Raw genomic sequence first — 26,312 nt, forward strand, 5'->3', positions numbered from 1 at the left:
TGGGAGTCAAATTTTCCAGGCTCTGGTCAACAGCATGACCAGACTCTGGTGCTAGACACTTTTGGCCAATCTAACCAGAGTCTGAAAAATACTGAGTAGAGCACATCAAAGTCAAAGTAAATTTATTATCAAAGTACACCTATGTCACCATATACAATCCTGACATTTATTTTCTTTCGGGCATACCAAATAAATCTATAATAGAATAATAACCATAACAGAATCAATGAATGACTACACCAACCTGGGTGGTCTACCAGTGTGCAAAAGACAACAAACTGTGCAAATACAAAAAGAAAGAAATGACAATAATAACTAAATAAGTAATAAAATTTGAGAACATATGATGAAGAATATTGAAAGTGCATCTATGAGTTTGGAAACATTTCAATGATGGGGCAGTGAAGTTGAGTGAAGTTATCCCTTTTGGTTTCTGAATAATTGTAATAATTGTTCTTGAACCTGGTGATGTGAGTCCTGAGGCTCCTGTACCTTCTTCCTGATGGCAGCAGTGAGAAGAGAGCATGCCTTTGGTGGTGGGCTCCCTGATGATGGTTGCTACATTACTGTGACAATGTTTCATGTAGATGTGATCTTTCATTGATCCTTGATGAGGACTGGCTCATGGACCTCTGATTACCTTCTCCTGAAGTCAATAATCAGCTCCTTGATCATGCTGAATTTGAGTAAGAGGTTGTTGTTGTGGCATCACAGCCATATTTTCAAACAAGGGACTAAGCCACAGGTTTATGGTCCTCCTATGCTGATCGTGAAGGAAATGCTGCTGCCAGTCCAAACTGACTGGGGTCTACAAGCGAGGGAATTGAGGATCCAATTGCACAAGGAAGTATTGAGGCCAAGCTCTTGGAGCTTATTCCTTAGTTTTGAGGGGATGATGTATTGAATGCTGAGCAGTAATCAATAAAGAGCATCCTGATGTACACATCACCAATCTGGTAAGAGCTGCTGATATAAGAGAAAGACTAACCTTTTTGACAGTACCTCCCACAATGCCAGGAAATCCCAAATTACTTTTCATTTAATCAATGATAAATTTTTTTGATACGTGAAATGAATTCTGAGACTATTGTCAAAACACCAAGTAAACTTGTTATGTTGGGGTTTGAGTATGATGGTGGTGAAATCAATTAAAACAGCTCCTGAACTCTGAAAGAGCTGGCAAAAGCTTGTCAAAATATAGATTTTGACCAAGCATTGATGCAATGAGCTACTTGCTAAACAATTTTTACAGAGTGGTGGTGTGTGGAATGCACAGCCAGCAACAGCAGTAGAGGTGGATACAATAGGGTGTTTTAAGAGACTCTTGGATACATGGAGCTTAGAAAAACAGAGGGCTATGTGGTAGGGTAATTCTAGGCAGTTTCTAGAATAGGTTACATGGTCCGCACAACATTGTGGGCCAAAAGGCCTGTAATGTGCTGTAGAATTCTATGATTCTATGATAATGCAAGGGGATGGTTTTTCAGTACTGTGGCTGCTGTCATGCTTTCCAGTGAATAGGATAAATGGCTGATCTCTACTTATTTCTTGTGCCAGGGTTAAAATAATGTGAAAGAATTTAATACATTTTCTGCTGTGGAATATAAAGAAAAAAAGTGCCTCCATTGATCTTTATAATCACTCACAATATTTGAAACCGGTGGCTGCACCGACTACAATGATCTGAGATCTACCCAGACTAGTCATAATCTGTATCTACTCATAATTGCTGGTGACTCCTCTAATACTAATGTATTTTATCTCAAAGAGTTCTAGTGTAATACCTAGGAATTGCCTGAAATGCTCATGAATTGACTGATTTTCCTTGGTTATGTCGCAAAAGGCTGAAAATTGCTGCAACCCTTGAAGGAAAAATGAATCACAACACTAATCAGACCACTATTACCATTTGTGGCTGAACCACTAATACCATTTCAGGGATTTCCATGTCAAACTACACTTGCATAGAAATCCAAAAATTACTGTCAGTTGAGTGATGTAATGGTGATGGGAATTGTAGATCTCCGGTGAAATGCTCAGCCCAGCAATCTCCAGCCATGTGTCGCTTGCAACTGGCTCATCTTTCTTTTGCTGTTGCCACCCTATTGGTTAAGTTTGCTTCCATGATAAATTACAGTGGGACTGGCTGCTTATTCAAAACATTACCACGACACTCATATAAATTGAAAGAATTCACAAAGTACTTCCCAGATAACTACCACTTCTGTCTGGTTTAATTATGGTCCTCCCAATGAACCAGACTTGCAGTATTTTGTATTACTAATGTCCATTGTGATCACAAGAAAAAGAAGTTTACAACAGACATCTGCACCTTTTGTTGGATCTGGAATGGCTGCTGCCATCTTATTGTAAGTAGTTATATTAAAAGGAATCATAATATATTAAAAAACCTTTAATATTATGCAGAAGATAGTAAATGTTTAATGTTTTCTTAACTATTTCCATATTGCTTCTGCCAGCTCCCACTATGCCCCTCCAGGCTCGGGCCCCTGACATCACCATTGAGCAGGGTGATCTTCCTCCTCCACTCATTACATCACAACTCCTCACTCTCTTCTGATCTCTCATGACACCCTCAACTCCTTGCCCTCCTTTCACTTCTGAGCCTGCCTCTTTCCACCACCTCCTTCCCTGTGCCCTCGATCTCACTGCCCTACTCTGACGCCACACCTGATCCCAGCTCCTACCCTGCCACGTCTTTACCACACCAACTGACCACCTCCCCCACCACACCTCTGATGCAGAGTGGTTAGTCCTGATCATGCACCTTTCCTTCATATCACTGCGTCCACCATAATGTAGTGCTCTTCTTCCACCACCTCCAACTCTTTGGCAAAGATTCTTCCACTCACCAATGATGACATTTTCTCCCACCTCAAACCCTCCTCTTCCCTTTCTGGCTTTGTGTCCTCTCTCTTTACCTTTTCAGTTCCAACTAGTGATGGGGACTTCTCCAATTCCCTCAGCCACTACAATCTGACCCCTCTGAACAAGTTGCTCTCTATTCTCTGTACCAATGCCAACCTTACCATTAATTCTGCAGGCAAGGATGATACCATCATAGACAGTTGGCCTGACTTCTTCCTTGCAGAGGCTAGATGGCATTTCCTGGGCACCACCTTCACTGCCAGGAAGACATTAAATACAAACTAGTGGAATGGTACCTTATATTCCACCCGGGAAGTTTACAATCCAAAGGCACAAATCATAGAATTCTCCAACTTCCAGGAAACTGTCTCCCTCAATCCCTTTCTCCTGATCTACAAAGTTTATTTTTCTAAACTCAGCCCACATCACCCCTCACTCAGTTTTCTCTCCCCTCCTCCATCCTCCCCTGCCCATCACCCACACGCACCCCTAGCTGAATCCTCTCCTCTATTCCCACCTGCCCTTCCGATCCCCTCACATAATTCCATTCTCCACCTTCTTCTCCTATCAGCTTGCATCTTTCTCGGACCTTTGCTGCTTCCACCTATTACCTCCCAGTTTATGTCGCAAATTCTCCATCTCCTTATTATCCTTCCCACCCGGATGCACCTATTGCTTGCTAGTTTTTGCACCACCCATCCCTTCACTTTTTCATACGGGCTATCTCCCATCTGTCTCTCTGTAAAAGGTGAAGGGTCTAGACCAGAAATGTCAACTGTCCATTTCCCTCCCAAGGATGATACCCGACTCACTGAATTCTTCCAGTATATTGTGTGTTTCTCCAGACTGCAGCATCTGCAGTCTTTGGTACTTCTATGTTAATTTAACTCTAATTCCTACCAAATGAAGAGAAATATATATATTGTAGAGCCTGAATATGTAGGTGCCATAATAACAAACTAATCGATGTTGGATGTTATTACACCATTCAATTGACAGCAATTTTGGGATTTTTATGCATGTTTAGTTTAATATGGAACTCCCTGAAAGGGAGTTAGTGATTCAGTATAATCAGGGGAAATCAATGACTTGATGAAAAATTCAGGCAATTCTCAGGTAGTCGTGCTGAAAATATCACATTTTATTGCATGAAATATGCACTAAACTTTAGTCGTACACCAAGCCATAATTAATATTTCACAAATTTGCTGGTTATAAAATTTTACATACATGGATTCCTTTAAATAAGTATTTCAAAGTATTATGTGAATGTATATTTCAACAACTATAATGTATCTTTAAAAATACTTGCTTCTGACTTCTCAGTTTTCATGTTAACCTAATGTGCTTTCTCAATCTTTATTCGTCAAAAAGTTGTGTTGCTTTCTTTCTCAAACAAGAGAAAATCTGCAGAAGTTGACGAGCTCCATATGGGTGCAGGAAGCAGCATCAATGCAGTCATTGATGTAGCATAGGAAAAGTTGGGGAGTGATACTAGTGTAGAACTTGGAACATTGACTGTTCCGTGTAGCCAACAAAAAGGCAAGTGTAGCCATAAGCATGCGAGTGCCCATGGCTACACCTTTTGTTTGAAGGAAGAGGAAGGAGCCGAAAGAGAAATTATTGCCAGACAGAGGAGAGTGGTGGTGGAGAGGAACTGCTTGGGTCTGATGTCCAGAAAGAAACAACATGCTTTATAGCCTTCCTAGTAGGGCACGGGGGTGTAAAGGGACTGGAGATCCATAGAGAAAATATAATAATTGGGGCCAGGGAACTTGAAATCATCGAAAAGATCAAGAGCGTGATCTTCACCTGCGAATCTGTTGGTGTCATCTACTGAATCCAGTGCTCCCACAGTAGCCTCCTGTATATCAATGAGACCAGATGTAGGTTGGGAGACAGCTTTGCTGATCACCTACACTCCATCTGCCATAAAACGCAGGATCTTCCAGTGGCCACCCACTTTAATTCCACTTCCCATTCCAACATGTCAGTCCATGGCCTCCTCTACTCCCGCGATGAAGCCACACTCAGGTTGAAGGAGCAACACCTTATATTCTTTCTGGATAGCCTCCAACCTGATGGCATGAACATCAATTTCTTGAACTTCCAGTAATTAAACACCCCCCCACCATTCCTCATTTTCCTCTCTCACCTTATCTCTTTACCTGCCCATCACTTGCTCTTCCTCTTTCCCTTTCTTCCATGGCCTTCTGTCCTCTCCTATTGGATTCCCCCTTCTCCAGCCCTTTATCTCTTTCAGTAATCGACTTCCCAGCTCTAACACCCTCCCAGTTTCACCTACCACCTACTGCCTTGTACTCCTTCCTTCCCTACCCCACCTTCTTACTCTGACCTCATCTTTTTTCTCTAGTCCTGGTGAAGGGTCTTGGCCGAAAGCATCAACTGTTTACTCTTTTCCACAGATGCTGCCTGGCCTGCTGGGTTCCTCCAGCATTTTGTGTGTGCTGTCTCTTCCTTTCTGATGTGTTAGCAGCTCAATTCACCTCATAGATTACTATTGCTAGACTTCCGGGGTTCTAAACCTAAACTCTAAGAGTAATTGATACAGCTACTGAATTAATATGTAGCATTATGAAATTTAATCTTAACTAGCTTACCAGAATTTAACCAACACATCATGTGCATATGACTATAGGAAAATGCACTCCGGGTGCATTCAAAGGTGTGGCACAGTAGCATAACAACATTGCTTTACAGTACAAGCAACCCCAATTCAGGTTCAATTCCTGCCGCTGCCTGTTCTCAGCAACACCATGTGTGCTTCCTCTGGGCGCTCTGGTTTCTTCTCGCATTCCAGATTCATAAGTTTAGAATTGTTCGTATGCTATGATGGCGCCGGAAGTGTGGCAATGTTTGCAGGCTGCCCCCAGCACAATCCTCACTGATTTAACTTGATGCAAATGACACATTTCACTGTATGTTTTGATGTTTTGAAGTACATGTGACAAGTAAATCTAATCAAAGTAAAATCAGATGTTCATTTTCATTAGAGAATTTGGTAGTTTTTTAAAGACAGTCCAGTAGTTTTATAGGCACCATTACTGAAAGCAGTTTTCATTTCAGATTTTATTTAACTAACCAAATTTGATTTCTCCAGATGACATGGCAGAATTTGAGCTGATATCTCTTGACTGTCAAATCAAGCTTCCAGATACTGGTCTGTTAGCCTAATCATCATGCTATAATGCCTGAAATCCTCAGCCACAAACAGTTGTAAACAACAGTGGCAGAATGTTACATCCAGAACTATCTTCATTTCTGTTCCATGTTTAACACTGCTGCTGAACACAAGAGTCAGCTCACCAACTCTGAACATCCGCTCCCAAAGCAGTGCCAACAATTGTTTGTTACATTGGGAGAGGAGGAACAGTTGCTCTTCCTCTATTAACTGAGCTTCTCTTTCTCTTCACTCCCTCACCTTTCTCTTTTGATGAATGCCGGTGATATCAAAAGGTGGTATTGTTGTTCTGAATTTATGCATGGACCATAGCATTTATGGACTGTGGACATTTTCAGACATATGTTTTTCAGATTCTCTCTTTTTTTTAAATCACCCATTCGTTTTCTGATTTGTTGTGGGGTGTATGGGGGTGATGTTCTGTTGTGTTCTGTTAGTTTTTTGTGCGGAAGGAGGAGTTGTTTTTTGGGGGTCAATGTTCCTGCTCCATTTAATGCAGGCAGAGGAGGGTTTGGGGATTTATGAGCAGGATGACATTCTTTTTTCGGTGTGGGGGGGATGGGTTTGATGTTTCTCTCTAAACAACTTTCCTGTTCTTTCTTTGTTTCATGACTATCTGGAGAAGACAAATTTCAGTCATGCTTTGATCATAAATGAACCTTTGAACCTTCGTAAAGAAAAAATTATTAGGAATTTAAAATAGATCTGACAAAACAAATGTGGAATGTTCTCTTGTTCTATATTTATAAGTTTAAGAGTTGATTTTAATGGATTTTTCTCTATTATGATAGAAGATGTACAGAACAAAAAAATTACTAACAAAAATGTTTGAAAACTAAACCCCTCCCCTAGTATAAATCCAACAATCCACTATGGAACTTATGAGATTTAACCAACTATAATAAGTTCTTTAAATTGGATTTCTGTGCTTCAAAACTCAGGATAGTAATCTCAGAAGAAAATGACCATTACAAACTGGAGAAAAACTTTTGTTGAAACATATCTTAATTATTCTATCTTCCCTTGATACACAATACCAGGCAACAACATTACACACTGTATAACAAATCATTGGTCCATTTATACAGTTAAAAGTCTAGCATCCAGCATGTGTCCAATGTTACATATTTTTAATAGTATTTTAATTTGAAATACCATTAGAATATATATAATGGTGAATTCTGTAGCATATCTGGGTGAGTTCTGACACATTGTAAGTATTAACTCTTAGGGAATTCTCTCAACATATTACAGACCACAGCCTCAAATAATAGTTGGTATAATCAATTATTGGTTGTCTCAGTATGAACAAATTTAGGAAGCAGTAAGTGTCATCCAAAATAACTAACAAACACATTTTAATTAAAAGTTTTTCATAAGCCAGCAAGTCATTACTCAAACCAGCTACAGATGACAAACAGCCTCTTGAGCAGCTTTTCTCCATTGTCTCAATTTTGCCTAAATCCATGTGAATATCCAAACTATAGTTTATATCATTGTCCAAGATTTGCCAATAACAGGACAATAAACAATACCTTCTATTGGTTAACTATCATGTTAATTGTTTAATGCCAATTATCTATTGTGCAATACTTTTTTGAAAATGCTAGTTAGAAATGATTCAAGATACAAGATTGTATAATGCAATTTCCAGTACACAAGTGTAAAGGAGAATGAAATAATTGTTACTCCAGATCCGATGCAGCACATGGGTGGCTGTACATAAGGTGACTCTGACAGAAAATGATACAGTAATGGTGAAAGGGTGTGTGGTGGGTTGGCTAGAGGGTGACGGCATTGATCAGCTTTACTGCTTGGGGAAAGTAACTGGATTTGTGCTGGTGGGTCTGGCATGGATACTACATAGCCTCCTCCCTGATGGCACCACTCTCTGACATCTGGGATCTGAATTTAAAAAACTGTATACTTGTGTGAAGAACTGTGAAAGTAACAATGTAATAATGTGAATATGTTAAAGTAATGATACTGGTATAGAGAAATAAGAATAAAATGATTTAATACATGAAAAAGTTGCTAAAATAAAACAATTTTCAGGATAAATTCTAACATTCTATTAACTTCTAAAGGAAAGTGATGTGATTCTTAATTTTCAGTCCCAAACAAGTAATGACTCTAATTAACAACTTAAATGCAATTATGTAGCTACTAAGAATTTAAATTATTAATTTTTTGGGGATGAAGTTATTCCGTATCTACTGTTAAAACCACAGTCAATGCATCTGAACAAAGAAACAAATTGCAAGATAATATTTGCAAAATCTTGTTGGTGGAGCAATATACCTCGAACAACTTTTTGATTATCACATTGACAATCACGCTACCCGAGGTTGCTGAGTCATTTGTTCATATAAATGAGGTGATTGCTGTTACTATAGCTGAAAGTTTTGAGCCAATATAAAGAATAAATATAAGGCTCAAAAGAATTGTAGCTATCCTTAATTGGATAAACATGGTAACTACTGAGATTCATGAATGAAGTAAGTATTTGTATTTATCGTCAGTGGGAATTACATTGCCAGTAATGAGTGGTCTGGGATTGATAATTAGTGGGAATCGCAGTAATTCAAGGTTGGAATAGTTCTGGTAATTATAGTAACTCATGGATAGACTTAAACTGGTAATTAAAGTAACATCAATAATATGGTCATGATAATTACAGTGACTCATGGATGGAGTGGTATTGGTAATTGCTGGCAGAAGTAATTTCAGTAATTTGTGAACTGGAAGACACTAAAAAATTTGCAGAAATTAATTGATAGATTATCCTAATAATCAATGTGATAATCAATAATAATTGATTATTATTGCCTTTGGCAATGACAGCAATTCATTAAAGATGAAGCTCAATACTACAAATAATGAAAATTAGTTTTTATAGTTCCCCCATTAAGGACTTCTTTTGCTGTAAACCATCATTGTTTTTTTATCTTCCATTCTTTCAGAGGTCTTCCATTTTATTCACCCTCTTGCTCCTTCCCTCAAACTACCTCCTCTATATTTGACTAAAACCTATCACATAGCAACCATTTTCCTGTTCAGATGAAAGGACCTCAGTCTGAAATATTAAGTCACTTTTTTCTCTTCACAAATGCTGCTTAGCTTGTTGAGTCTTGTCAGTGTATTCTGTTGTTATTATGGTAAATCTTTGATGGGTTAAATTGTTGGCTGCTCCAGGTTTAGTAATAATGAATAATAATAATGATATCTCTTGACTGGTTAGGCACAGATGTAAGCAATAAAGCAGTAACACCCAAATGTAAAACATTTAAAAAGTCAAAGGGAAATTATGTAGTAGTAACTCCTTACAAATAGGTATTTAGAATCATGGAAACTGGCCATTTGGACCAACTGGTCTATTCCTATCTGTGCTGGTCCCGTTTGCCTGTGTTTGGCCTATCTTCTTCTGAATCTTTCCTATCCATGTACCCATCCAATTGTTGGTTTTAAAATGTCGTAATTCTGGAAATGCTTAATAGGTTAAGTGCAAGTACCAATATAACAGGCGAATGACATACACAAAATGCCAGAGGAACTCGGCAAGTCAGGCAGCATGTATGGACACAACTGGAATGGAAGGGAGCAGAAGACAGCCTGACAAGGTGGGGGGAAAGGAAGGAATACAAGCCAGCAGGTGATAGGTGAGCCTTGTGGCTGTGGTAGCGAGTCTGGGTGAGCACGCAGTTATAGAGTTGGACAGCAGCAGAGATCACAGATAGGGAGCAATAAGAATGGGTAAACACAAAGTACACTGCAGATGCTGTGGTCCAACTGTGCAGAGCAGTCCTGATGAAGGGTCTCGGCCCGAAACATTGACCGGTTGTTTCCACAGATGCTGCCCAACCTGCTGAGTTCCTCCAGCAAGATTGTACGTGTTAATAAGAAAAGGTATCCTGTTGGAAGAGAAGATCTAAATTTCTTCAGGGAAAGCATACTGTGCAAAAGTCTTAAATATATATATATATATATATATATATATATATATATATATATATATATATACATATATACATATATACTTTTGCACAGTACTGTAGTAATTTTATGTATTGCACTATACTGCTGCCTTAAAAAAACAAATGCAAAACATTTGAGTGATGATAAATCTGATTCTGATATGGGTCTCTATTGTGACTGAGACTGAAAAGTGGGCATGGTGAGGGGAATCATGGCTGGGAAAATGGAGAGGGAGCAGGAAGCACCTACCCCACCCATCCCTGGCATTCCTTTTCTGCCGCTTGTCCCACCATCAACCATGCACCGCCCATGCCACTCCACCCTTGCCATTCCCAACATCCTTTGCTCCCAACATATTTACAAACTCGCTCTCTGTTCCACGTTAACAAATGCAGTACCGTGCAATAGTTTTAGGCACTATATATATATATATATATATATATATATATATATGTATATACACTACACACACACACACACACACACACACACACACACAACCCCCATTTGGGATATTTTTCAAAATGCAATAAAAACAAAAATCTGTGATATGTTAATTCACGTGAACCCTTATTTAACTGACAAAAGTACAAAGAAAAGATTTTCAATAGTTTGACTGACCAACTTAATTGTATTTTGTAAATATACACAAATTTAGAATTTGATGGCTGCAACACACTCAACAAAAGTTGGGACAGAGTTAAAATAAGATTGAAAAGTGCACAGAATATTCAAGTAACACCGGTTTGGAAGACTCCACATTAAGCAGGCTAATTGGTAGCAGGTGAGGTATCATGACTGGGTATAAAAGTAGTGTCCATCAAAGGCTCAGTCTTTGCAAGCAAGGATGGGTTGTGGCTCACCCCTTTGCGCCAAAATTCATGAGAGAATTGTTAGTCAGTTCAAAAGGAACATTTCCCAATGCAAGATTGCAGAGAATTTCAACATCTACAGTGCATAATATTGTGAAAAGATTCAGAGAATTCAGAGACATCTCAGTGCATAAAGGGCAAGGTCGGAAACCACTGTTGAATGCGCATAATCTTCGAGCCCTCAGGCGGCACTACCTAAGAAACCGTCATGCTACTGTGACAATTATAGCCACCTGGGCTCGGCTGTACTTCAGAAAACCATTGTCACTTAACACAATCCGTCGCTGCATCCAGAAATGCAACCTGAAACTGTATTACACAAGGAGGAAGCCATACATCAACTCTATGCATAAACATTGGCGAGTTCTTTGGGCCCCAGCTCATCTCAGGTGGACCGAAAGACTGTGGAACCGTGTACTGTGGTCAGATGAGTCCACATTTCAGAAGTTTTCAGAAAAAACAGGTGTTGAGTTCTCCGTGCCAAAGATGAAAACAACCATCCTGATTGTTCTCAGCGAAAGGTGCAAAAGCCAGCATCTGTGATGGTATGGGGGCGCATCAGTGCCCACAGCATGGGTGAGTTGCATGTATGTGAAGGTACCATTGACTCTGAGGCGTATATTAGGATTTTAGAGAGACATATGTTGCCATCAAGGTGACGTCTCTTCCTGGGACATCCATGCTTATTTCAGCAGGACAATGCCAGACCACATTCTGCACGGGCTAGAATAGTGTGGCTTTGTCAACACAGAGTGTGTGTGCTTGACTGGCCTGCTGCCAGTCCAGATCTATCTCCTATCGAAAATGTATGGCGCATTATGAAGAGGAGAATCAGACAACAGAGACCACGGACTGTTGAGCAGCTGAAGTCTTGTATCAAGCAAGAATGGACAAAATTTCTAATTGCAAATCTACTACAATTAGTATCCTCAGTTCCAAAACGATTAAAAAGTGTTATTAAAAGGAAAGGTGATATAACACAATGGTAAACATGCCTCTGTCCCAACTTTTGTTGAGTGTGTTGCAGCCATCAAATTCTAAATTTGTTTATATTTACAAAATACAATTAAGTTGGTCAGTAAGACTATTGAAAATCTTTTCTTTGTACTTTTGTCAGTTAAATAAGAGTTCACGTGAATTAACATATCACAGATTTTTGATCTTATTGCATTTTGGAAAATATCCCAACTTTTCTGGAAATGGGGTTTGTATATATATATATACCTATATCTGAAACTTTTGCACAGTGCTGTACCTTGAAGAGATTTTGCAAAACATAAACAAAAGAGATTCTGCAGGTGCTAGAAATCCTGAGCAATACCCACAAAATCCTGAAGGAATTCAGCAAGTCAGGCTGCATCTATGGAGGGGAATAAACAGTTGACATTTTGAACCAGATCTTTAATGAGGATTGGACAGGAAGGCGGCAGGGGCTGGAATAAGCATGTGGGAGGTTAGCTTTGAAATGAGTGAACTTCATCAGGACTGAAATGTAATATCACTCAGGTTCTCACCAGCTCTCAAACACCTGACTTATGTATAGCCCATACATATAAATGTGTGTTTAAGAAACTGGCAGTATGAATTTTCCGGCTGCTGTGGGGCTGCAGGCATCTTCTGTCTCCTGGGAACTTAGTATGCAGCCACATTACTGACTTGTGAACTGTTTGGGTTACAAATAGTTCAGAGGAATGGAACTCTGCAAGATGCCTAAGTGGACCTGTACTAAAAAGGATATGAATACATTTGAAATGACAGTTTGTTAGACTTCATCAATGCAGAATGGAATTTTCACTGCCTTAGGACCTCATAAAATTCGAAGAGAATAGATATATGTGTTGTCATTGTAAAAAAAAAAAGAAAATTAAGTAACCAAAATTATTGAGTTTATACAAGTTACTCCAAAAAATTGACATTGAAAAGGCTTTAGGTTTTCAGTGTCACTTCACTTAGCTGAATTATTTATCTTTTGCTTTTTCCACTTCAGCTCATACAACATTGTCGGCAAATCCACAGTTTAAGAGCAAGCTAAATAATGCTATACAACAGCACATGCATGAAAATTACATGATTTTTAATTTTTTTCCTATAATCATGTCATCTTTTTTTTAAAGTGATACAAAGTAACAAGCTTATGAAATGAATCTCAGCCCCTGTTACTAGAACGTACCATCAAAATGAATTAGCCATTAAAATAATGGGCCTAATTTCCCCATATAATTGTCACAAAATTTAATTCTTCTGCGCAAACATGAAAGTGCAGAGCCACCAAACAGCTGTTCATCTGTGATCCATCAAATGCACTCAAATAGTAAACTCTACATGAAATCCAGAGTCAGACTGTAAAATTGTGGCAATCCTTTTGTACTGGGGAAGTTTATATAAACAATCTGAACCAAATTCAATTTGACCCAGGGAGTTTTCATCCTTTCATTTTGATGGAGATGATAATTGTGAGATGTTAAGGTAATGTCACTATGTTAGCTTGCTTTTTCACTTGTCTGAGTCTAAATGAATGCTTTGTGTTTAATAATTGTTACATCTTTACCTTAATTGTTCTATTGATTTTACAGACTTTTGATTAATTATTTTTGTTTTGTAATATTTGTGAATATTTCTGAATGATGGGAACATTTGGAAAAAAATAATGTTTCAACAACTTTGAAATCATGGCTTAGCCGCTAACCAAAGTTTTTCTCTTCTTTTGTGGGCTGAATTTTTGTTGTTGTCTCACTCAACCATATAAAGCAATTCGCTGCCAAAGTTCTGGCCAAGTCCATCAAGTGAATTTCCATTGAGGTTGTTTATAAGGTAAGTCTGGACTAAGACCAGAGGTCTAAAGTGAGTATGGTGAGCTCACTAAGTGCAAAATTCTATACGTAATAAGAATATGTGCTGATGTACTGACAGACTACAGCAAACATAAAAATGTGTTGTACAGGATATAAAAACTGTCTACAGACAACTATGAATTTTGTGTACAAAACATAATGTTTCTTGAGTACTAAACAAGTGAATTTTATCTAAAAAGCTTTTCACAAGGTGCCTTTCTTCCTCCTTCCTGAACATAGCCTTCCCCTCCACCATACATAACCACGATTCATCTATTCTTTGCTCTCAACTCCACCTTCGGTCCTCATGCTCTACAACTTCTGTCTCCACAATCAATGTATCATACTTTGCAAATTCCACCATCTTCAACAAGATATCACCACAAGAAACATCTACCCCTACCCTTTCAGCATTTCAAAAGGTTCATTCCCTTTGCAATTCCCTGGTCACTCTTCCATCTTCACCAACTATTCCCTTCTGCCTGCGATCAGTTGGAAGAAACAACACCTCCACCACAATTATTCTCAACATTGGCACCCTACAAAGTTACATCTCTCCCTCTCTCATACATATAACTCCATAACGGTTTTGACAAAATGACATCATTTACAGCTGATCTCCATGGCAACCATGCCCTCAACTTATGAAGGATATTGCTGTTGTCATATCCATTCTTCCTTTGACCACTTTACAACTTGAAATCTTTCTTGCTTTCTCTTTTCCAATTCTGTCAAAGGCTCATCAATTGAAACATTAATTTTCTACTGATGCTGCCTGATCTCCTGACTGTTTCCAACAGGTGTTGTCTTTATTTATCTAAAAATTGATTGCTACATGCAAGCAAGAACTCAGTTCCTGTATTTTTAGGGTGACTGAAGTGCAAGTTCAAGTATATTTTGCATTGGTGGTGAAGACTAGGTTTGGAGAAATGTAAAACTGATATTTAATCTCACCCACAATGATAACCCAGAGAGCGAGTAGGTGATAGGAATATTGCAATCTGCCAAACTCAATCAAGCACAGCAAGAACCAACACCAAATTCATTTCCATTTGAACATATAGTAGATGGGCTTGAGATATCTCAGTCACCTGAGTTATTGATTACAACATTTTAACAAGGCTCCATTTCTCAGTTTTTCTAAGCTATATTAAATTCAAGAGGTTTGCCATGTTTTCCTCTGGAAATCCAGCAGTTAAATGGAGGTTGGAGGAACTAGATACAGCAGGATTTTCAGATTACTGCTTGTGAGGAACAGAAATGTCTGACCTTGGATTCTCAAGCAAAGCTTCTGCCACAATTAGCCATTGCTAATGTCTCAACAAACCAACTCAGAAATATGTAATTGTTTCTCCAATGCTGGGTCTAAATCATATAATTCCCTACTCAATAGCATTGTATTACCTTCACAAGAAGGACTGCAGTAACTCAAAAAAGTGGTCCAGTATCACCTTTCAAAAGCAATCACAGATGACCAATAAAGTGAATTCAAAATATACTCAGTTGCTCACCCTCTGCCCACACCCCAAAAAAAATCTAGTCAAATTCCATTACCTTCCCAAAGCAATGTACAAATTATTCCAATTCTCAGTGAAAAGGGGGCAGCATCAAAAATACTGAGTCACCGATTTCTACCATTTGCTTTACCATCCAGCAGCTGTGCAGCTGCCAGAATGACAGCAAAATAAAATATTACAATGTGGCCCTGCCATGAAGTCTAGCTCCAACTTCTCGCACATCTAGTGTAATACTCTGTGGACACATTCCTCAGCAATGTCCTCACTTTCTCATAAATACAAGGGCTATGGCTTTGTTGGAAGATTAATTAGTATTTGACAGGTTAATATAATTATATCTGTGAAAAGGTAAAAGAATTTATCAGAGGCAATAATTGTGAATTATATTTTAGAATTTGTAGGTGTTAGTAATGGCTAGATGTAGAATAAATGCTCTTTGATCAGTGTATTAAAAGCTCATTGCAGCAAAGACTATTATTGCTGCACAGATGAATAGATTCAGAAATGTTTTCGTGAGCTATACATGGCTGCCTCAGTGAAGCATGCACTAACCTTATATCGCTCCTTAATTATTCTGCTCAGTAACTGGCTCCTAAAATTCTTCAAGTCGGCTTTGGTGGCCTAATGAAGATTCTGATGAAAATGTGCACAGTGCATACAAATGAGGGAAACAGCGCTCGGTACAGCCTTATCACTGCAAGGCAAGAGGACTAGAGAACTTTGCGTCACTCACTATGACAGGCAGATTTTTTTTAAACCAGCAATCTGTTTAAAAATGATAAAATAACAAGTAACCTTTATCATTTAGTTAATTTCTATTTCTAGATTAACTTCTACTCCACTTCTTTTTTTGTTATCTTTGAGTATTTTGTTGCAAGGTGAAGAGTTTCTAATGTCCTTCAAACTTCTACTTCTATTTTTTCCTCTACAGTTGGGTTTAGTGTTCTGTTTGAAGTACGAAGTGAAAGAGTTAGTGCCCCGTGCAACAACCATGTGATTAATCTAAGTATCTGTTACAGGTACCTGATTTAAATTTGGCTCATCTCTGTGCTTTAGAAAGTGGAGTTAAAAACAGGGAGGAAGGGAGGCAGAAGACAATTAAGGTATGAGAGGGAAAATAGGAGGGAACAGAGAAAAGACAGGAAAAAAATTGGGCAAGAGAAAAATCAGGAAGAGTAAAAGAAAGAAGAAATGTGGAGTCAAATGAGACTGCAATTGCTGGAATCTGTAGCAACAAACAATCTGCAAGAGGAACGCAGTGTGTAAAGCAGCTGTGTCTGTGGGAGAAAAGGAACTGTCAATGTACTGGGTCAAAACCCTGCTTCAGGTCTTGTGGATGGGCAATAAATGCTGGACTACTATGAATGCCCACTTTTTGTAAATGCTTAAAAGAAGGTAAAAATGTGAGCTCAGAGAATAGGTTGTGTTGGTGGCTACAGTAGGTGATGAAGGTATATTTATAATGGATCTTCCTCTGACTGGACAGACAGTCCTCAGAGCATTCTGTTTCTCTAAATAAGTGCCCAGGTGCAGTTTTCTGTTAGATAGCTGGTTCCCAACTGATTAGCAAGGCTCACCATAGCACAAAGTCTCTCTGAGCATAACAGCCACAGTCCTTCCAGGGAATGGTTTGACAGATAGCAACACACACAAAATGCTGGTGGAACACACTAGGCCAGGCAGCATCTATAGGAAGAAGTACAGTCGACGTTTGATGAAGGGTCTCGGCCTGAAACATCGACTGTACTTCTTCCTATAGATGCTGCCTGACCTGCTGCGTTCCACCAGCATTTTGTGTGTTGCTTGAATTTCCAGCATCTGCAGATTTCCTCATGTTATGGTTTCACAGATAGTGAGTTTCCATTCCCTGAAGTTCAAAGTTCAAAGTAAATTTATTATCAAAGTACGTATACGTCACCATTTACTACCCTGAGATTCATTTTCTTGCAGGCATTCACAGTTCACTACCTACAAACAAAAACTGACAAATAACCAATGTGCAAAGGAAGACTAACTTGCAAATACAAAAACACAACTAATAATAGTAGTAATAATAATTATTATTCCTTTTATACATGGATGATTTGGAAATTATACGCTCCTTCGTCAGTAAAGCTAAAACAATTAAGTGAAATAGTAGAACTATTTTCTAAAGAAATAATCATGAACTTTGGACTGAATAAGTGCAAACCATTAAACATAAAGAAAGGTGCAATAGAGCTAGTAGAACACAAAACAGAGCAACAGGATACAATACAACCATTGGATGAATATGAAACATATAAATATCTCGGATATCAACAAGCCATTGTAGTATGATAACGGGAAAATTTTCAACAGAATTTACTTCAAGGCTTAACAACAGCCAAACAGAGCTCAATAGTAAAAATATAATGAAGGCAATAAATATTTCCCTATACCTATATAGTAATATTCATTTGGCATAATATCTTGGTCTGAAACCAATCTTGAAATTTTACCAAGTAAAATAAGAACTGAAATGACAAATTTTAGAAAACACTATGTACACTTGAATGTACTTAGATTAACACTACCCAGGACAGAAGGAGGAAGAAGAATAATAGGCATCAAATTTATTTACAACAGTCAGACAAAACTTCTAAGGATATATTTTCATTAATGAAAACAGGATTCAACACTCCACATGAACATGTGCAATTCTGATAAAAAGTACATACCACTAAACTTAAATGAAAGTACAATCTAGAGAAATGGAGAAATTATCACTACAGAAGAAAAAGTTAAACAATGGAACAGGATGACCCTCCACGGACGACATTTCCATAATCTGAACAGAGTAGGTGTTGACAAGGAAGCATCAAACGCTTGGCTCATATTTAGTGGTATCTTCCCAGAAACAGAAGGGTTCGTTGTGGCAATACAGGACCAGGTGGTTAACACAAAAAATGATCAAAAGTGCATAATAAAAGACCAAGAAATTCAAGATAATAAATACAGAAATTGCCAAGAGAACCAGAAACAATCCAACACATTAAAGGATCCTGCAGCAGTTTAGCTCAATCTGATTACTTACTCAGGCACAGTCAAGTGGCAAACATTCACCAAAATCCTGACTTAAAATACAAACTCATAAATGAAATCATACGTTACTATAAATAAATAAATTGTTTATCTAGTTTTGGAATCAGGGTCCCACAAATTATGACCAATCTGTAATTACAGATAGGACAATCCAAAATAACCACTCTGATATTGTAAATACAGGATAAATAAACAAGAACAAATTACTTAATAGATATAGGCATTCCTAACACACATAACATACAGAAATCAAAAAGTGGTAAACACCAGAAATATGCTGAATTAAGAAAGGAAATCGAAAGACTTTGGAACATGAGCAGGGTATACCTTGTTCGATTAATAGCATCTACAACTGGTATGATCCCAAAGTCACTTCACAATAACATTAAACAATTAGGCCTACGCAGAATATTTATGTAAATTTCCAGAAAGCACCTTTGTTTTATAGATTTTTTTTTACATGTGCCTGAGACTTTTGCATAATATTGTAAGTAATTAATAATATTGAGAACATGAGTTGGAGAGGCCTTGAAAGTGATTTTGTAGGTTGTGGAATCAGTTCAATGTTGAGGTGAGTGAATTTACCCACCCTGGTTCAGGAGCCTGATGGTTGAAGGGTGATAACTGTTCCTGAACCTGGTGGATCTAAGCCTCAATTACCTCCTTCCCAATGGCAGCATCAAGAAGTGAGCATAGCCAGGATGATGGGGATCCTTGCTGATGGATGCTGCTTTCTTGTGGCAGTGGTCATTGTAAATGTGCTCAATGGTGGGGAGGGATTCTCTGTAATGGACTATGCTATTAAGTTTTTGTTTAAAAATGTGTTTTCATGACCTGTTTTTCATGCAAAGACAAAAATATATATAACTTTATTGTCTGGTATTCTGTGCTGTATGCTCTCGAGTGCATCTATGTCCTTTTCTTATATAATATGAGACAGTGAACTGAAAATAATACTCCAAGTGGCATCAAAAGTAATGACCATCTTTAATGTTTGACATGTATTATTGCACCTTAAGACTAATACCTGTTGAAAGTCCAATAATGAACGACAGAAAATCTGCAGATGCTGGAAATCCGAGTAACTGCTGGAGGAACTCAGCAGGCCAGGCTGGCTGAGTACAGTCAAAGTACAGTCAAAGTCAAACAATTTTTGCTCCACATTTAGATATTGTTTCAAAGAAATTATTGAGTTAGCAGCAGAGCTCTCTTTACATATCCTTGTACATTTGTCATAAACTGATTATGCATGTATTTGTCAGAATTCACTTACATATAGGTTCTTAATCTCAAAACTAACCAGGAAGGTCAGTTCGATTAATTATAAATTAGCTTATTAATTTATTGTCTGATGCAAAGCAGTCAATTTCACAGTCAAATGAATTATTGGCAGATGAACAGGCCAAGTAACATCTGCCATTACTAATTTCTCACTTTCTTGATTTATGGGCTAATAAAACACATCATAATGGTCACCTTCAAACAATGACCCTTTTCTTTGAAATACTTGTAAGTGATTGCAGATTTATCCTGATTAGACAGAAGCAGAGAAGGTTTATTGCATACATTCAAACAAATTAATCAATAACTAAAATATACACAGTGAAATTGTCATGAAAGTCGAGTTGGTAACACCTATTGTTAGGATGCTAAGTATGCCAGGTCATAATCAGTTGCTCCATGGTAATACCCAGACTTCTGCTGATTTGAAACTGTATTGAGAAATGAAGTTGCATGCTAAAAGAATACAGAGTTGGCAGATCAATTAGCATCCAAAATAGATTTGACTCCAGCACTGATATTTTGGGTATGAATGTTCCGATGATCATCTTAAATTCACACAGCACAAGAGAGAGGACATCAGGATTATACTCCTCAGAGTTACTTCTTTACCAGGTAGGAGGTACCTCAGCAATCTTAGTAATCTGGGTTTTCGGACTGCAATGGCACACTCAAAAATCTCTTAATCATCAGACTAACATGGCGTGACAATGACTGTTTCTTTTGCTGCTATTTCTGATTATTGTATAATTTAAGCTGCAACACCAGTCTTGGATCCATGGCCATGTGAATGCACTTGAACACCAATTTCACAATGGGAAGGATGGACAGCAAGGTTTTCTCACAAAGCCCTGTGCCAAACTAGAGCAGAACTTCTGCCTGCTCAATTATATAAAATGCCCATTTCCACAGTTCTTCTAATGAACCAAACTTTATCCTTGTCTTAAACACAAGAGATTCTGCAGATGCTGGAAACCTTCAGAAACATGCACAAAATGCTAGAGGAACTCAGCAAGTATCTATGGAAGGGAATAAACAGTCAACACTTTGGACTGAGGCCCTTCATCAGAACTGAAGGGAAGGGAGGCAGAAGACAGAATTAAAAGGGAGAGGGACAGGAAAGAGTACAAGCTGGCAGATGATAGATGAAACCAGGTGAGGGGGATGGTAAGAAGCTAAGAGGTGATAGGCTGAAGAAGAAATCTGATAGAAGAGGCAGTGAATGATAGGAGAAAGTGAAGGAGGGCCACCGAAGGCAGGTGATGGGCAGGTGGGGAGATGGGGAGAAAGGGGAACCAAACTGGGGAATGGAAAAAGAGAGAAGAGGGGAGAACACAGAAATTGATATTCATGCCATTAGGTTGGAAGCTACACAGATGAAATATGAGGTTTTACTCCTGCAACCTGAATGTGGTCTTATCGTGACAATAAGGGAAGCCATTCACATGTCAGAAAAGGAATAAGAAGCTGAATTAAAATGGTGGCCACTGCGAAATCCTGCTTTTTGCAGTGGAAAGAGCGAAAGTGCTCAATGAAGCAGTTCCCCTACATTGGGTCTTAGTAATGTAGAGAAGGTTACACCAGGAGCAGCTTATGCAATAGATGGCTCCAACAGACTCACGTGAAGATTTGTCTCACCTGGAATGACTGTTTGGGGCCATGAGTGATGGTGAGGGAAGAGGTGTGCAAACAGGTGAGGCACTTGACCCAGTTGCAGGGTAAAGTGCCAAGAGGGAGATCAGTGGGGAGGGCAAGTGGACAAGGGGGGTCATGTTCAGAGCAATCCTTACAGAAAGTGGAGAGTTGTTTGGGGGGGGGGGCAGCGTGGGAGTATATATGTGTTTAACAGTAGGATCCAGTTGTAGATTGCAGAAGTCATGGAGTTACAAAGGCTCATAGTCTGGTTATCTTTGTGTATTCTGTACCTCCACCTCACCACCCCCTCCTCCCTTCCCCTCCCTCAGTTTTCTTGTATACTGAACACTGCTCATACCAACTGCTCATTTGGGTCTGTGTCAGAGTGCAAGCACACCTTCAAACTAGCACCCGTGTCCTCCTTAAACCTCTCCCTTGGCTGCAGATACCTGTGCCCAAAGTCTCAATATGTGCAGACTCCACCTCTAATCTATCTTTTTGAATTGAACTGAATTGACTTTATTACTTACATCCTTTGTCTCCATGAGGAGTAATAATCTTTACATTATGTCTCCATTCAAATGTGCAATTTATAATAAATATTATGTACACTGGTTAGTCAATATAACATAGAAATACAGTTTTGTCAGCATGAGTCAAGCAGTCTGATGGCCTGGTGGAAGAAGCTGTCCCAGAGCCTGTTGGTCCTGGCTTTTATGCTGTGGTACCATTTCCCAGATGGTAGCAGCTGGAATAGTTTCTGGTTGGGGTGACTTGGGTCTCCAATGATCCTACAGGTCCTTCTTAAACACATGTCATTGTAAATGTCCTGAATAGTGGGAAGTTCACATCTACAGATGCACTGGGCTGTCTGCACCACTCTCTGCAGAGTCCTGCAATTGAGGGAAGTGCTATACCAGGCAGTGATGCTCTCAATTGTGCCCCTAAGGAAAGTTCTTAGATAAATACAAGGGTCAGCTGGAGTCAGAATTATGAATTGAACACTGCTAGTGTGAAATTAAATAATGGTGCATCACCATCATGTTTTTCTTGCTGGTAACTACAGTGTTTAGCCAGGTTGCCTTTTGGAACATCCAAAAGAAGATCATGGTGAAGGTTGTGATGCACAGCAACGGAGAAAGAGGTCATGTTTGCACCATGTACAGCTTATACATTAAAAAAGCAAGTTGAAAGAAGGAATGGCATATAAAAAGGATTACATAAGCAAAGCGTACGAATTGTCATACCTCAATAATGCCAGCATCATCTCCATTATGTTGAAGCCTGAAGTCCCACAAGGTTCAAGCACATCTACTTCCCTTCAACCATTTAGGCTTAAACCATTTGCCAAAACACAAATCACTACAATTTAGCAATGCTATGAACACTTTGACCACATTGTGCTAAAATTGACATTTTTTGCTCTGACTGAATGTTCTTGTAAAAAAAATGGGGTATAATTTATTTTTATGTTTTTCTTGTGAGTGCTGCTTATATGATGCCATGTTTCTGTGATGCTGCTGCAAGCAAGTTTTTCATTCCATGTGTATTTGTGCATATGGCAATAAACTTAACTTTGACTTTGTTACGAAGATGCATCCTTGCCTGCGTGTCTGTCTTCATGCTGCCTCCGGTTGTTCAGTACCTTCCTCAAGAGAGAAGCACTTTTTTTTAATGAGTCACAGGTATGTTTGTATGATGTAGCTCACATAGCTGAATTGTTACCAACTTCCTTAAGGTCTGAGATATGGTAATGAAGCTTGTGAAAGTGTTAAATGTGTGAATGAAGCAGATGAACACTAAAGATGAACCATTGTATAGCTTGTTAGTAGGTATACTGGAGTTAATGCTGAATTGAGAAGATTAAGGCTGGTGCTCCAAATGTTTGGGCCGGAAGGTACTGTACCATGCTGTATCTCGAAATAAATAACTTTTAAGATACATTTACTGACCCTGACAACTCACATGAGGTGATTGAATGTCTTGCAGCATTGCATCTAATGTTTAATTCCTGGCACTATGGATGAGATCTTGCTTGCTTTAGAGGTCTACATCTCGAGGACTGTCTGGTCTCCTACAGTCATTGGACATCTCCCCTTATTTGCACCATTGCCACTGATGTCTGGAAAATGTCGATCTTACCATCGTCCATATTTCAAACAATTATATTTTTGACATAAAACACAGTAAAGTTTATCCATACTGGTGCTTAAGCTCTTCTCAAGCTTCTTCTCAAACTTCCTATCTAGTTTTAATATTGTAACCTTCTGTTCCCTTTACTCTTATATATTTGTCCTTTCATTCCATCTTCAAAATATGAATCAGAATCAGGTTCAGTACCATCGACATACATCGTGAAATTTGTTGTCTTTGCACAGCAGTACAATGCAATATAAAATAATAGGGGAAAAATTGTGAATTACATTGAGTATATATCTAGTCCTTAAGATGGAAGCCACCTTCTTGAGGCATTGCTCCTTGAAGATGCCCTGGATACTACAGAGGCTAGAGCCCATGATGGAGCTGACTGAGTTTATAGCTCTCTGCAGCTTATTTCGATTCTGTGCTGTAGCCCCCCCACCCCATACCAGACAGTGATGCAGCCAATTAAAATGCTCTGCACAGTACACCTGTAGAAATATGCAAGTGTTTTTGGTGGCATACAAAATCACTTCAAACTCCAAATGAAATATAGCTGCTGTTATGCCTTCTTTGTAGCTGCATCAATATGTTGGGTCCTTAACAGATCATCAGAGATATTGACACCAGGAACTTGAAACTGCTCACTCTTTCCACTTCTAATCACTATATGACGACTGGCGTGTGTTCCCTTGTCTTACCCTTTCTGAAGTTCACAATCATTTCTTTGGTATTACTGACATTGTGTTCAAGGTTGTTCTGTGACACCACTTGACTAGCTGATAAATCTCGGTCCTATATGTCCTCTTGTCACCATCTGAAATTCTGTCAACAATAGTTGTGTCATCAGCAGATTTATAGATGGCATTTAAGCTGTGCCTAGCCACATTGTCATGGATGAAGTGAGAGTTGAGTAGTTGGCAAAGTACACATCCCTGAAGTGTGCCAGTGTTGATTGTCAGTGAGGTGGAGGTGTTATTTCCAATCCACACAGATTGTCATCTTCCAGTTAGGAAGTCAAAGATCAGAGGGAGGTACAGAGGCCCAGGTTCTCGAGTTTTTCGACTAGAACTGTGGAAATAGTTGTGTTAAACTCTGAGCTGTAGTCAATAAACAGCATCCTGATAAAGGTATTTGTCAAAGAGTATTGTCCAGGTTAAGCAAAGCCAAATGAAGAGCCATTAAGATTGCATCCGGTATGGACCTATTGTGGTGATAGGCAAATTGCAGTGGCTCCAGGTTTTCAGAGTCTGTCAGGTCTCATCAGGACCTGTTGCCCTCTGAGGGTTCACATTCTTAAAAGACAGCCTGATATCAGCCTCTGAGACAGACATCACAGGGTCAGCGGGTGCTGTAATTGTAGTTTTACTCTTATACATTTTCCCAGCTATTTAAGTTCATCTATACAGTTCACTTCAAGTGCTCATTGTGGCTCATCCCCACATTTTCTGTACAATCACTCTTAAATCCTTCATAATTTGAAAGAACTTCACTTATTAAAGACATTCTAAAACCATTTCTTAGTCTGCTTTTCTCAGGAGAAATGATACATATTCTGTTCATCCTTACAAATCTAATTTACAACTCTACAGAGTATCTACATCCTTCTAATAGTGTAGCATTCAGAACTGTACATTTTCCACCAAGGTTCATTTCAAGTTCAGTAATAGTGCTATTTGGTTCAATCCCTCATGAAGTAAACCTTGATTTTAAATATAACACACAAACAAATTCTACTGATCGGCATATTTGTACCTCAACATTCCGTTGTTGTGCTTAAAGAACCACTTGAAGCATTTGCAGTCCAGAATCATGGATGTTACAAGCCTTTATTCAATCTATCTCAGTACAAGCATGTATGAAGGAACATTAAGTAGAAGAATTTTCAAAATATCAAATTATTTTTATCCTTTTCATGTACATTGATAATACTTACCAGTTGCCTGACACGCCACCCAGTGTGACTATGACTGTTTTTAGCAAAGCTATCTGGTCAGATAGCTATCTGGGACCCAATAAACAGCCCCTCATATTACCTTTATGATTCCTGTGCATCTTCAAACCATTCCAGAATGCCCTATGGTCACATCAAACTTTGTTCTGTCCCATTGCTGAATACATCTGTATGCAAGTATCTTTGAAAAGCCAGTAACTATATAAACACCGGTGTTAATTTCCATAACTTCTTGTGCCAAATTGCCACCTGCTGTGGAATATCTCAGCTCCTGTTCCAATACAGACCAGGCTTGCTTAACACAACTCCATCTTATGATTTCTAAATCAACCACAGCTTGTAAGATTGAAGACTAGTTCTTGCTTATTTCAGTTATATTAAGTATACATCCTCTGGCCCTCCCCTCTCTAACATAGTGTTTCTCTATTCTGTCTATATGCAGTAAATATATAATTATCTTTCCTATACATAACTCGTACAGGAGAATGAGGAGGTGATAGACAGGAGCTGCAGGGAGGTAGTCACCCCGAGATTGCGGGAAACAGGTGACTGTCAGGAGAAGGAGGGGATATGCACAAGTAGTTCAGAGTACATCTGTGGCCGTTCCCCTCAATAATAATTATACAACCCTAGATACTATTCAGGAGGATGATCTAATGGGGGTGGGGAGGAGAGGCAAAGAGGACTGCAGCATTGATAGGAGCATCCTTAGTCAGAGAAACAGAGACAAGGTTCCGTGGATGCAATAGACACACCCAGATGTCCTGTTGCTCCCCCGATGCAAGGATCAGGAATGTCTTGGATTGGGTCCATGGCATTCTCAAGGGCAAGGGTGAGCAGCCATATTGGCACAGGGTGAGGAGGTCCTAAACAGAGATTTTAAGGAGCCAGTTAGAAAGTTGAGACCTCCAGGGTAGTAATCTCTGGATTGCTGCCTGTACCACATGCAGTGAG

The sequence above is a fragment of the Hypanus sabinus genome, chromosome 15 (genome assembly GCF_030144855.1).
Source record: "Hypanus sabinus isolate sHypSab1 chromosome 15, sHypSab1.hap1, whole genome shotgun sequence".
Classification (NCBI taxonomy): domain Eukaryota; kingdom Metazoa; phylum Chordata; class Chondrichthyes; order Myliobatiformes; family Dasyatidae; genus Hypanus; species Hypanus sabinus.